Source organism: Vulpes vulpes, chromosome 12, assembly GCF_048418805.1.
Source record: "Vulpes vulpes isolate BD-2025 chromosome 12, VulVul3, whole genome shotgun sequence".
Lineage (NCBI taxonomy): Eukaryota > Metazoa > Chordata > Mammalia > Carnivora > Canidae > Vulpes > Vulpes vulpes.
In genome coordinates, this window is record NC_132791.1 from 83,453,281 (window position 1) to 83,464,372 (window position 11,092).

Here is an 11,092-nt window from a genome sequence, read left to right on the forward strand (position 1 = left end):
GAGCTATTCTTCTTCCTAGGATGCTCTTTTCTCCCAGTTTCCACATAGTTAAATCCCATTCATCCAGCAGATCTCATACCAAAGGTAATCACTTTGGAGAAACAATCCCTGATCTCCTTAATATAAATCCTCATAATTCTATGAACTTCTGGGCAGCACTTGTTATTGCAAATTATTTGTTTGTGTTATTATTGATTGACCTTTGCCTTTTTCATTAGGTGGCAATTTCCATGATGACAGAGTTTATCTTCATTTTTATTCACCATTTTATTGCCAGAATCTAGCATAGCAGTTGGTCATTGTAGGCACTAAATACATATTTGTCAAGCTGAAGTAAAAACCTTACATGGTAAAGATAATTTTGAAATTGAAGAACCAATGTCATTTAAAATTATGAAGGCAAGCAACCGAGGAACAGAAAATAATAATATAATGCAAATTGAAATAGAGGAGAAGATTCTAGTAAGTAAACCAAATTTCCCTTCTTTCTAGAATGGACTCAAAAGCCTAGTACTTATAGTGATAATCAAGAAAAGAACTAAAATTAGAGACATTTAAGTATAATTATCTCTGGGAAACGAGGCTAGGGCTGGGGAATGGAGTTGGGGAGGTAGACTTTTACTTGAAATATTTTACTTTATTATTTTTTAAAAATACTTTTTTAAGATTTTATTTTATTTATTCATGAGAGACATAGAGAGAGAGAGAGGCAAAGACACAGGCAGAGAAAGAAGCAGGCTCCATGCAGGGAGCCTGACATGGGACTCGATCCCAGGACTCCAGGACCACACCCTGGGTCAAAGGCAGGCACTAAACCTCTGAGTCATCCAGGGATCCCCTAAAAAGATTTTTTAATTTAAGTGTGTGTGTGTGTGTGTGTGTGTATGCATGCACATGCGTGTGCATGCATTGGGGATAGCGAGAGGAATAGAGGGAGAAGGAGATAGACAACCTCAAGCAGACTTTCTGCTGAGTGTGGACCCCAATGTGGAGTTTGATCTCATGATCTGAGCTAAAATCAAGAATAATTAACCAACTGAGCCACCCACTTTTTACCCTTATTTTTAATTTATTGTACTACAAAACATGTATTATAATAAATAACTGAAAGATGAAACCCAAGGTTACTATACATACACAGTTTGGGAATCCTTTGGAAGACAGCAGAAGCTAATTTGCACATCTCCCCCAGTTTCAGGGGTTGGGTGTAGAGTAAGAAATTTGTTGACAAATTTCCTAGGTCTATGACAAATTCAAGTCTCAAGTAAAGTGAACTAATGAAACTATAAAGTGATTTGAAGACTATCAAGGGTAATAACAGGTTTTGAAAATTCATAGAGCAAGATGTCCTTGTTCCTTGGAGTTAGTTTAGGCAGTCGGGGACCAGGGCAAAACATCAGTGTCCTGGGTGGTCTCACATTTGCTCCTGTGGTAGCAGTACCAAATCAAATTAGTCACATATCACAATGAAAGAATAGAATAGAGGGAACAAAATATTAGTCATATCATAGGTTTCAAATAGAAATCCCAACAGCAAAACAGGAGCAAATATTTTAAACCAAACTGGTGAATCAGAGCTAAGGATTAGGATTTTTCAGGAGAGAATTTGGTAATGGGATATGGGGATTTGGAGACAGGGCAATCCATATTAATTCTGATTCACCACAATTGGCTGACTTTCTCAGTAACCCTCTCAATGGGTCAGGATCTTGTCTTCTGGGCTGTCACTGAACATATCTACTCTACATGCCAACCTGTCCTGAAAGTTCCAGCAAAAACTTAAAAAAAAAAAAACCTTTATAGTGCCCAGAACCAGAAATAATCCCTCCCTCCTTGATCTCCCAAAGCCCTTTCTCTAATTTTCTTATGGCATTTAGCCCTTTATATTATGCTTTTATGTATATATATATATACACACACACATACATATATATATACACACACATACACACACATACACACACTCTGGTTATACTTGTGCATTTCTTACTTCCCTTATTAATCTAAGATGTCATGACAATTTGGGATACACATTCGTCGTAGGGACCAGCCATGGACCTTGCACATCGTTAGTGAAAGAAGGTTCAACAGCAAATCAAGTGCTATGTGAGGACCCCAAGATGACCCATTTTGCCCACCTCATTGATTTGTCATATGCAATGTGCCTTACAAGTGTGTTTTGGTTAGCGTCACAAAATTCAGAATGTGTATTACCAGATCATGTTATAAGTATATATTGTTATTTCCATTAGTACCATTTAGGGGAATGAAAATGTTTTCTATCTATATTGATAAGCACCGCACCCCCTTTTGTATCAGATGTCCAAGTCAGGAACTAGACATCAATTTTTAATTAACAAGAACTGAGAAGGTATTTGAATATTTCTGCTTTTAATAATAACAATAATTCATGCAGGCTATGTGGTTTAAGCTACTTCCTAAGGTTATATCATTTAAGTCCTCATAAAGGCCTACTATTCTTCAACAAAGACAAGCTAAGGCTCTATTTATCCATTGTCTATAAAGCTAAAATAGTAATGAAAATGTCTTAACGGGGAGAAATAGAAGCAAAATTCATTCTACATTCAAAGCAAGCCATTTTCTGTGATTTTAAGTATATGCAAAGAAATTCAGAGTAACCTACACATTCAAGTCGTGATTTCTGAGAAATAAAGATGTGAGGCCTACTTATGTTCCAGGGAATTCCTTTTTTCCTTTTCTCCTAAGGCTGTTATCTCTTTTTGTGTTATTATGGATGAAATTGGTTTAAACATAAAAAAAAACCCACAATTGATATTTCATCCTTGAATAATGCAGGAGGTAATATATGCAGGAAAGTTTTTCCAAGGCATGTCTGAGTATATACTTTTGAATTTTACTGGAAAACATGTCATTCCGTTCAGAACTCTGAATTAAGATGCACTATTTTTCGCTGAAGGCTATTTTAAATTAGGCTAATAAATTGCTACTCTCTGCCTTGCGTGATAATGCATTACATTATCTACTGATGTACATGTATTGTTTGACTCTAATGGTGTGGAAATTAAATGTTAGACATGGGCCAGATGTTCCTATAGATGAATATGAAGTATGACTCTGGCATAGTTATGTCTCATTGGAACGAAGGGGAAGGCATGATAACCAATAACAGTAACAACCACCTCGAGAAACATCCTCTGATCCCAGTTTCCCATAAGAACTAATATCACGCACCTCTACATCCTCTCAGTCCTTGTCTTTGAGGAATGCTCTAAATGCCAGCAGTTATTTGCACCTATTTGTTTCCTAAAATGCATAATAAAATGAAATTATGAATGAAAAACTACCTGGAGGGGTGTCCACAGACAGTAAATATTTGTCATCTTTATTTGACAGACAGGAGCAGCCTGGAATGCTTCCCTGGATTGTGTACCTCGACATGGCAGTGAGATTTCCACGGGTCATTCCTCTGCCCCTGCAAAGAGTTCACAGCGGGTAGGAGGGATATGGGAGTTGGGGGAAGGGAAATGGCAAACAAATGGGCCTTATGGTGAATTTTAATGAAGACCCCCTGCTGTCTTTAGCCCCAATGGAAAAAAAAGAAAAAGGGGAAAAAAAAAAGAGAAGAAAGCAAGGAAAAGAAGGAAAAGAAACCCATAATCTATTCAAGAGGCTAACATACAAATGGGATCCTAATTCCAATCACAGAAATCTGTCACAGGAGTGGGATAGGGGTGGGGGAGGACATAGGATGTTTGCTGTTGCCACTTCTACTGTGCTACTCAGACTACAAATATGTAGATATATTTTTGAAAATCATCAGACGTGAATCCATTACATCATCTTACCATAAGTCACCCCACACACACACACTCACTGAGAAATGTTTGCAGATCTGTTCTGATGGATGTCAGAGGAGGGCTTCTGGAAGCTCTGAGGAGTGTATTTCAGTTATCAGGAAAAAGGGTAAAGAAGGAAATATGTGGGCATGTTCCATGATATCCCAGAAGAACTGGGGAGACAGACAAATGTAACTCAGTGAAAGGCTAGGCCAATGTTTGCAAGTATCTTCTTTTTAAAGAGCTGCTAGTTCCAAGAGGAATATGATGAGAAAATGTAACATGGAGAAAGGGAAAAAATACATTCTTTCAGGCACGGTTTCAGCTGCAAGTGTTACTGTGAGGTTTTCCCTCTCGTTCGCTGTCTCATGGTTTGCTTGAAAGATGGCATACTGAGGGATTTGTTGTTTTGTGCGCCAGTGGTTTTTGTCTGTGTGTTTCTCTCCAGATAGTGAGATCTTTTCTTTCTGATTTATGTGGACTCATTTTTTAAAATTTAGTATCATTTCTGATTTTTGGTCCAATCAACTTTGAGCTCTCAGGGGTAGCTTAACTCTTCTTCTTTGCCTTGTTTTTCCTTATCTGCAATTTCTTTATTGTGTCACTTAAAAAAAAAAAAAGTAGGGTTTTGAAAGTTCTTTTCCTTCCTAATCATGAGCGTAAGGTCATTTTTTTCTCTCGCATGAATTTTCTACACAGATGAATGTCTTGCCTTTCTGGATCTCCCTCTCAGGCCTGATGGGAACAGAAACCTATGTTTTCTCATCATAAAGTAGTAGACTAATTATATATCCAATATATCATGGTGTCATCAGTTCCGGACAAATTAAAAGAGTCTATTCCTGCCTTCCAGGACCATTGAGCTGCATGAAATGATGAGTAGCAGTCTGGAACCCTCACCTTTTGGAAAAAATTACTCCCATTTCTCTGAATCTTAGAAGTTTTGCTTTCTTATCATTGAATCAAATGGATTCTTACAATCCCTGAGACAAGTTTGCGGGGTACCCTTTGATGGATTGATGTCAGCATTTTTGTGTTGAACAAGCTTCCTGGTCATTATGCCAAAAAAAAAGGAAAAAGTAGAAGAAGAAAGAAGAAGAAGAAGAAGAAGAAGAAGAAGAAGAAGAAGAAGAAGAAGAAGAAGAAGAAGGAGGAGGAGGAGGAGGAGGAGGAGGAGGAGGAGGAGGAGGAGGAGGAGGAGGAGGAGGAAGAAAAAAGAAAAGAAAACCTCTTAAGGGCAAACTGTCTTGCTCATTTCTAACATATTCTTGCTCATTCCTAACATATTGATTTCTAACACACATTCTATGTGTTAGAATATATTTTTAATCATGAGACCTATTTAATACAGTCACCAACGGAGAAGGGCAAAAAGGAGGAAATGAAGGAAAACAAGAGAGAAAACATGAGTTTCTGATGGGCTTGCTCTCAGTTGGTCATTTCCTCTAGACTTAGGCTTCTTCAGCATTTGGCATAGCAAGTGGCTGGAATCAGGAAGAAAGGAAAAAGGAGGCCACTTTGGTCAAATGAGGCTCTATAAGTAGGGTCATCACAGAACCAAGACTAGTTCAGCAAATATTTTATTAGGATTGGAGACTAAACCTCTAGCTAACTGACTTAGTCCTCAGGACATACAGTTCCTTTGAGGACATAGGTTTCCTTTGAGAAACAAACTACCATGGCAGGATAGCATGGGAATCCTGAATTCTTGGTAATACTCAAATATTCAATTGAATATTCAATATTCAATTCTTGGTATAGCTAATGAGAACGCTATTATTAGTAAAGAACATGAATTTGGGAGTTAGGCTTGAAGTGAAATGAAATCATATCTTCACTACCAACTATCTGTGTGGGCATGGACAGTTCTTTATGCTCAGTTCCAATTTTCTCATCTGTACAATATGTGTGATTATAGCACCTACTGCATAGGATTATCATGATTATCAAATGAGATAATATACATAAAAATGTTTAGCTCCATGCTCCTGGCATACACCTTCAATACATATTATCTGCTACCAATAGAACATTAATAACAAACACAGTCATATTAGTAAAGGCTAGGCAGAGGGATTCTTAGTATTTTTAAGAGTCCAGTCTGACTCCCTTCTGAGATTCTGGCTGTCTGAGACTGTCAAATGAACTCCATTCTCTATTTTATTCTTCATGTCAGATTTATTATGAACCCTGTGAAATTAGTTCTCCATGTTTTATTTGATGACTGTGACCATTCAGTTTGTTATTTTGGGTTTGGTCAAAACAGACCCTTAATATTTTTGGAAAATGAATTTTCACTTGTCAAGAACTGTGTAACTGGTCATTTTATCAATTAAATTAACAAAATCTATCAGGTGCTCAATCTCATAAATGTTAGAAGTTGTAGGATAAATACAAGCATTCTTTCTAAATCACAGTGGATGGCACTCTTGAAGTCTTATTGGGGACTTGAGGCCAACATGTAGGAAATAGTATGAATGCAGAGATAAAAGCAATACTATATAAGAACTTAACCTTTAAGACCATGATGAGGTGCACCTATTCTCTTAAGTCTTGTGGGTTTTATTTTGTTGCTTGTTTGCTTCCAAGACTGGAAGGACATTTTTTATGTAGACTCTGGAACTTCTATAGTTGCTTGCTTGCTTGCTTACCAAACACTGCTCGCTTGAAATCAATTTGCTCAGAAAATGCTAGATTTAAGGTGTTTCTTTATGTAAAAATCCAGAATATGCAATCTCAGATCTCTGACATGGCTACTATTTTAAGGACTTCTTTTGGCATCCAGGGCAAGCTTTATCCAGCTTCTGACTGTATACCTCCAATTTTGGCTTTGCTATCCTTAATTTCACACGGATTGGGCCAAAAGGCTGTCCAACATGCTGCCATGATATTTTTACTGTGCTTTACAGTGTAGCCAGTATTTGCACATGTAGCTGAATTATTTAAATATCTGATTAGGTACTAAGATACTTAGCACATAATGTGTGGGTTGCAAGAGTGCAGGTAAGACAAATCAGTAAAAGGTTGAGGAAGACTTCATATAACAGAGGAAATGGAACTGGGCATTGAAGATGGAATATAATAGTGTTTGTCTCTCATACTTTCTAACTTCATTCATTTTCTTTTGTTTAGTTTTACATAATATATAAATATATTCTTGTTACATTCAAAGGATGCAAAATACAGAGACAATAAAAAGTCCCCCACATTGAAATCTCCCCAATACAATTATTTTTATATTACTCCAGTCCTTTCTCTATACATTTTTATATATAAACCTGAAAACAGATCAGCATACATATTCAATAGGTGGGGTTAGAGTCTATTTCATCCTGTAACTTTATTTTCTCTACCAACAATTTGGCTTCTTAATTTTTTTTTCTTACACGATATTTTAGTCCGATACAATTCATGTACGATTAAATCACTCATTTAAAATGCACGATTCTGGGGCACTTGGCTGGCTTGGCTGTTAGAGCATGTGATTCTGGATCTCAGAGCCATGAATCTAAGCCCTCCACACTGGATGTGGAGCCTACTTAAAAATGTCCAGTTTAAGCAATAGTTTTTAGTATGTTCAAACAGTTGTACAACCGTCAAGGATATTCATTCCAGAACATTTCATCATCCCAAAGAAAACCTCTTACTTATGTGCAGATACTTTCTTTCTCTCCTGCCCCAATCCCCGGAAAACAATCTACTTTATGTTTCTACATATGTGCCCATTCTTGACATTTTACATCAGATAGAATCTGTAGCCTTATGTGTTTGCCTTTTTCTCGTGTAGCATAATGTTTTCAAGGTTCACCCATGTAGTGTGAGGCATCAGTACTTTATTTCTCTTTGTGGCTGAATATTTCATTGTATGGTATATACCAACTATGTTTATCCATTTCTCAATCCATATTTGGTTGTTTCTATTTTTAAGCAATTATAAATAATGCTTGGTCAGTTTTGGTAGTTTGTGTCTTCCTACGAGTGAATATAACACCATTCATGTACAAATTTTTCTATAGATGTATGCTTATATGTTTACAATTTTATCATCCCATCAACAGTGTATGAGGATTCCAATAACTCCACACCCTTACTATTGTCTGTGTTTCTGATTGTAGCCATCCTAGTAGGAGTGAAATGGTATTTCATTATGGTTTTGGCTTGCATTTTCCTAATTACTAATGATGTTGATCCATCTTGTCATGTGTTTTGGTCACTTGTACATCCTCTTTGGACAGAAGTCTATTAAAATCATTTCCCCATTTAAAAAATTGGATTGTGTATTTTTGTTGTTTAACTGTGTTCTTTATATATTTCTGAATATCAGACCCTTATGAGATATATGATTTGCAAATATTTTCTCATGTTATATGGATTGACTTTTCAATCTCTTGATAATGTCTTTTGATGCACAAATTATTTTAAATTTCAATTATGTTTGACATCTGCCTTTTCTTGTTGTAACTTATATGTTTTTGTTTTATTTGTACTTTTGATGTTATATCTAAGAAACCATTGCTTCATTCAAGAGGACAAATGTGGCTATGTTTTCTTTTAAGAGTTTATAGTTTCAGCTGTTATACTTATGTCTTGATCCATTTTGATTTAATATTTGTATGCGGTATATGGTAATTTTAGAATCATATTTTCAGTTTCTGCAATTAATCATCTTGGATTGTGTAAGGGACCATGTTAAATGAATGTGCAGATAGATTTGAGCAGTATTTCCATCTTAACAGTATTAATTCTTCCAACTCATGAACATAGCATGTCTTATTATGTAAATGCAATAATAATTATTTCTCACTTCTTTTAATTTCTCAGATCATTATTGTTTAACTTCATAACTGTTTCAGTTTCAGGTCATGTGAAAGTGGTAATATTAAGCATTCCCTGAATTCTGCTTTATTGTCCTCTTCCTGAATACACAGGAATACCGTGTTCCCAGGCTCTCTTGCAGTTAGGACAGGGCCATGAGCTAGTCCTGGACAATAAATTATAAATAAACTGTTGTTTTTACTTTTAGGTCAATAGGCAAAAAGTGCAAGCACAAGTTCTCTCCATTCTCTCTTGCTTTATTTCAGTGATTGTTGGGATCATCTGTCAAGATGGCAGAGTGACAAGATGGTACCAGTCTGGCTTTCTGAGTCAACAGCTTGAAGACAGCTGCTGGTAGATGAGCTCCCTGACTTCATTGGACTTTGTTGCACTGTCTTGAGATTCTGGGATTAAAGCAGCACCCACTTTATCCTGACTAACACAGATGAGTATTCACTTACTCCCCCAATCCGTACCAACCTTCATTTATTTTGTTTTCTTCTTCAATTTTTTCTTAGACAATATTGTAATCCTACAGCCAATAGGTAGGTAGTGAGCTAAACAATTAGCCTTGATGACAAATAGTTGTGAGAGTTAAAAAAATAATGAGTGAAAAAGGAAAAAAAAATATTCTGGAAGTAATAAATGAGGTAGCTGCAAATCCCAGTATTTTTGAATTGCTTCAGGAGGCTCCTTAAAGCTGATTCCTTTTGTCCATTACTGCACAGTAAAAGGCCAGTCTTTTGTAACCTGGTCTTCCCACTGATTTCCTACGGACTTTCAAAAATAAGTTCAATGATTCAGGTGCCTGGGTGGCTCAGTAGGTTAAGCGTCTGACTCTTGATTTCAGCTCATGTCTCGATCTCGGGGTTATGGGTTCAAGCCCCACATGGGGCTCCATACTGGACATGGAGCCTACTTAAAATAATAGTAATAATAATAATAATAATAGCTTTAATGATTAATTTCTTGAAAAAGTTTAAATTGATGCCATGATTGTTTAAAGTGATGTTTCACATTCAACCTAAATCTGGCCACACCAAAACAAGTAAGATTGTAAAAATAAATTACTTAAAATGGACATTATTACTCTGAATTATTTAAACAGTCTTTCGGTAGACATTGAAAGGAAAATATAGATAAAAAAAAGTAGATAGATGAGGAGAGGAAGAGGCAAAAATAATTTTAAGATAGAATACTTGGATAAATGTTATTATAAAATAGCAGCTGGTAATGTTGATGTGAATTTAGTGACCAGTAAAGCAACTAACGTAAATGAAAAAATTATAGAACTTCAGTTTTTCCATTGTAAGAGGTAATACATACTAAAAGACACCTCTAAGTTTCAGGAAAAAAAATTGATTAAAACCATCAATACATTTCAGTCAGCATAGATATATTTAATTTACATATTTTAAGTTTAGTCACCATCACTGATTAACTCCTTCTGAGATAGATGAGGTAATTAGTAACCTCTATGTCTCCTTTCTTCTGAGTTTATTGCCTCTATAATACTTAATTTTTAATGGCTTATATCTGGTATAATAACATTTACTCAGCTGTTTTATCTTATAGTTATATTTAGGTGAATTAAGATTTGAACTCCTGTCCTGTTATCATGGCTTCTTAGTTTCTGTGTTTTTTATTTTAAGTCACTTCTTCTCCGGTTGCATTTTCTTCAGTAAAGAAACTTCAACTTCGATAAAATTTCATTGCTCCTAAGTTTCCTCAAACCTATTATTTCATATATGAAATGCTTTTTGTTTGTTTGTTTTTATATATGAATAACACATTAACTTGGTCCAACGGAGATTTTGTTACCTTGTTTTGGAAACTTGAGTTTTTATTCTGAGACAAATTTCTTCCACATGTATGTTCCTTGCTTTTTCTTCCCAAAAACTTAAGGGAAGCTTTATTCAGTAACTTAACTAAATGTGTTTTTATATCACCAGCTTTGTATTGATTTTTCTTAGTATATGGAATGCTCTATCATCTATTTACTTTAGGTGAATTTTCCTATATGATATCTCTGATTATTTTCTGTCCTATTTGCCAGAGTCTACTTGAGCAATATCAATCACCCTTATGGTGGATGGACTAAGAGTTTCCATAAGTTTCCATATCTATTGCCTTCCTAAGTATGTATTTTAAACTTGTTGTCTCTTTAGTTTCATTCAGTATAAAGCCTGATTTACATGATAATTTTTTGCTTTTTGCTGCTTCTAATTTATCTGTACTGATTTTGTTTTATCTTAGTTTTTTTCTTTATATCTCCATTCTTCTCCTTCTCTCTTTTATTATATTATTGTGTTTTCCTTGGGTTACTAAATCCAGTTCTCATTGGATCATTCAAGAGATTAAAGTACCAGCAGAGAATCTGCTTTTATTTCTTTTATTTCATAAACTATATATTCTTTCCATTGAATCATCTGTGCTATCTTTTAAACTCAATGTCTTCC

At 35.5% G+C, this 11,092-nt stretch overlaps 1 long non-coding RNA gene across 1 annotated transcript in view; it reads left to right on the forward strand.

Annotated features, from left to right (window-relative positions):
• Window positions 1–10,835, forward strand: part of LOC140594635 (uncharacterized) — a 48,582-nt gene extending 37,747 nt beyond the window's left edge. The window contains exons 3-4 of the long non-coding RNA XR_011995676.1: window positions 3,376–3,474; window positions 8,900–10,835. This is a non-coding gene — a long non-coding RNA (uncharacterized lncRNA). The remainder of the gene's footprint in view (window positions 1–3,375; window positions 3,475–8,899) is intronic.
• The last annotated feature ends 257 nt before the right edge of the window (window positions 10,836–11,092 follow it).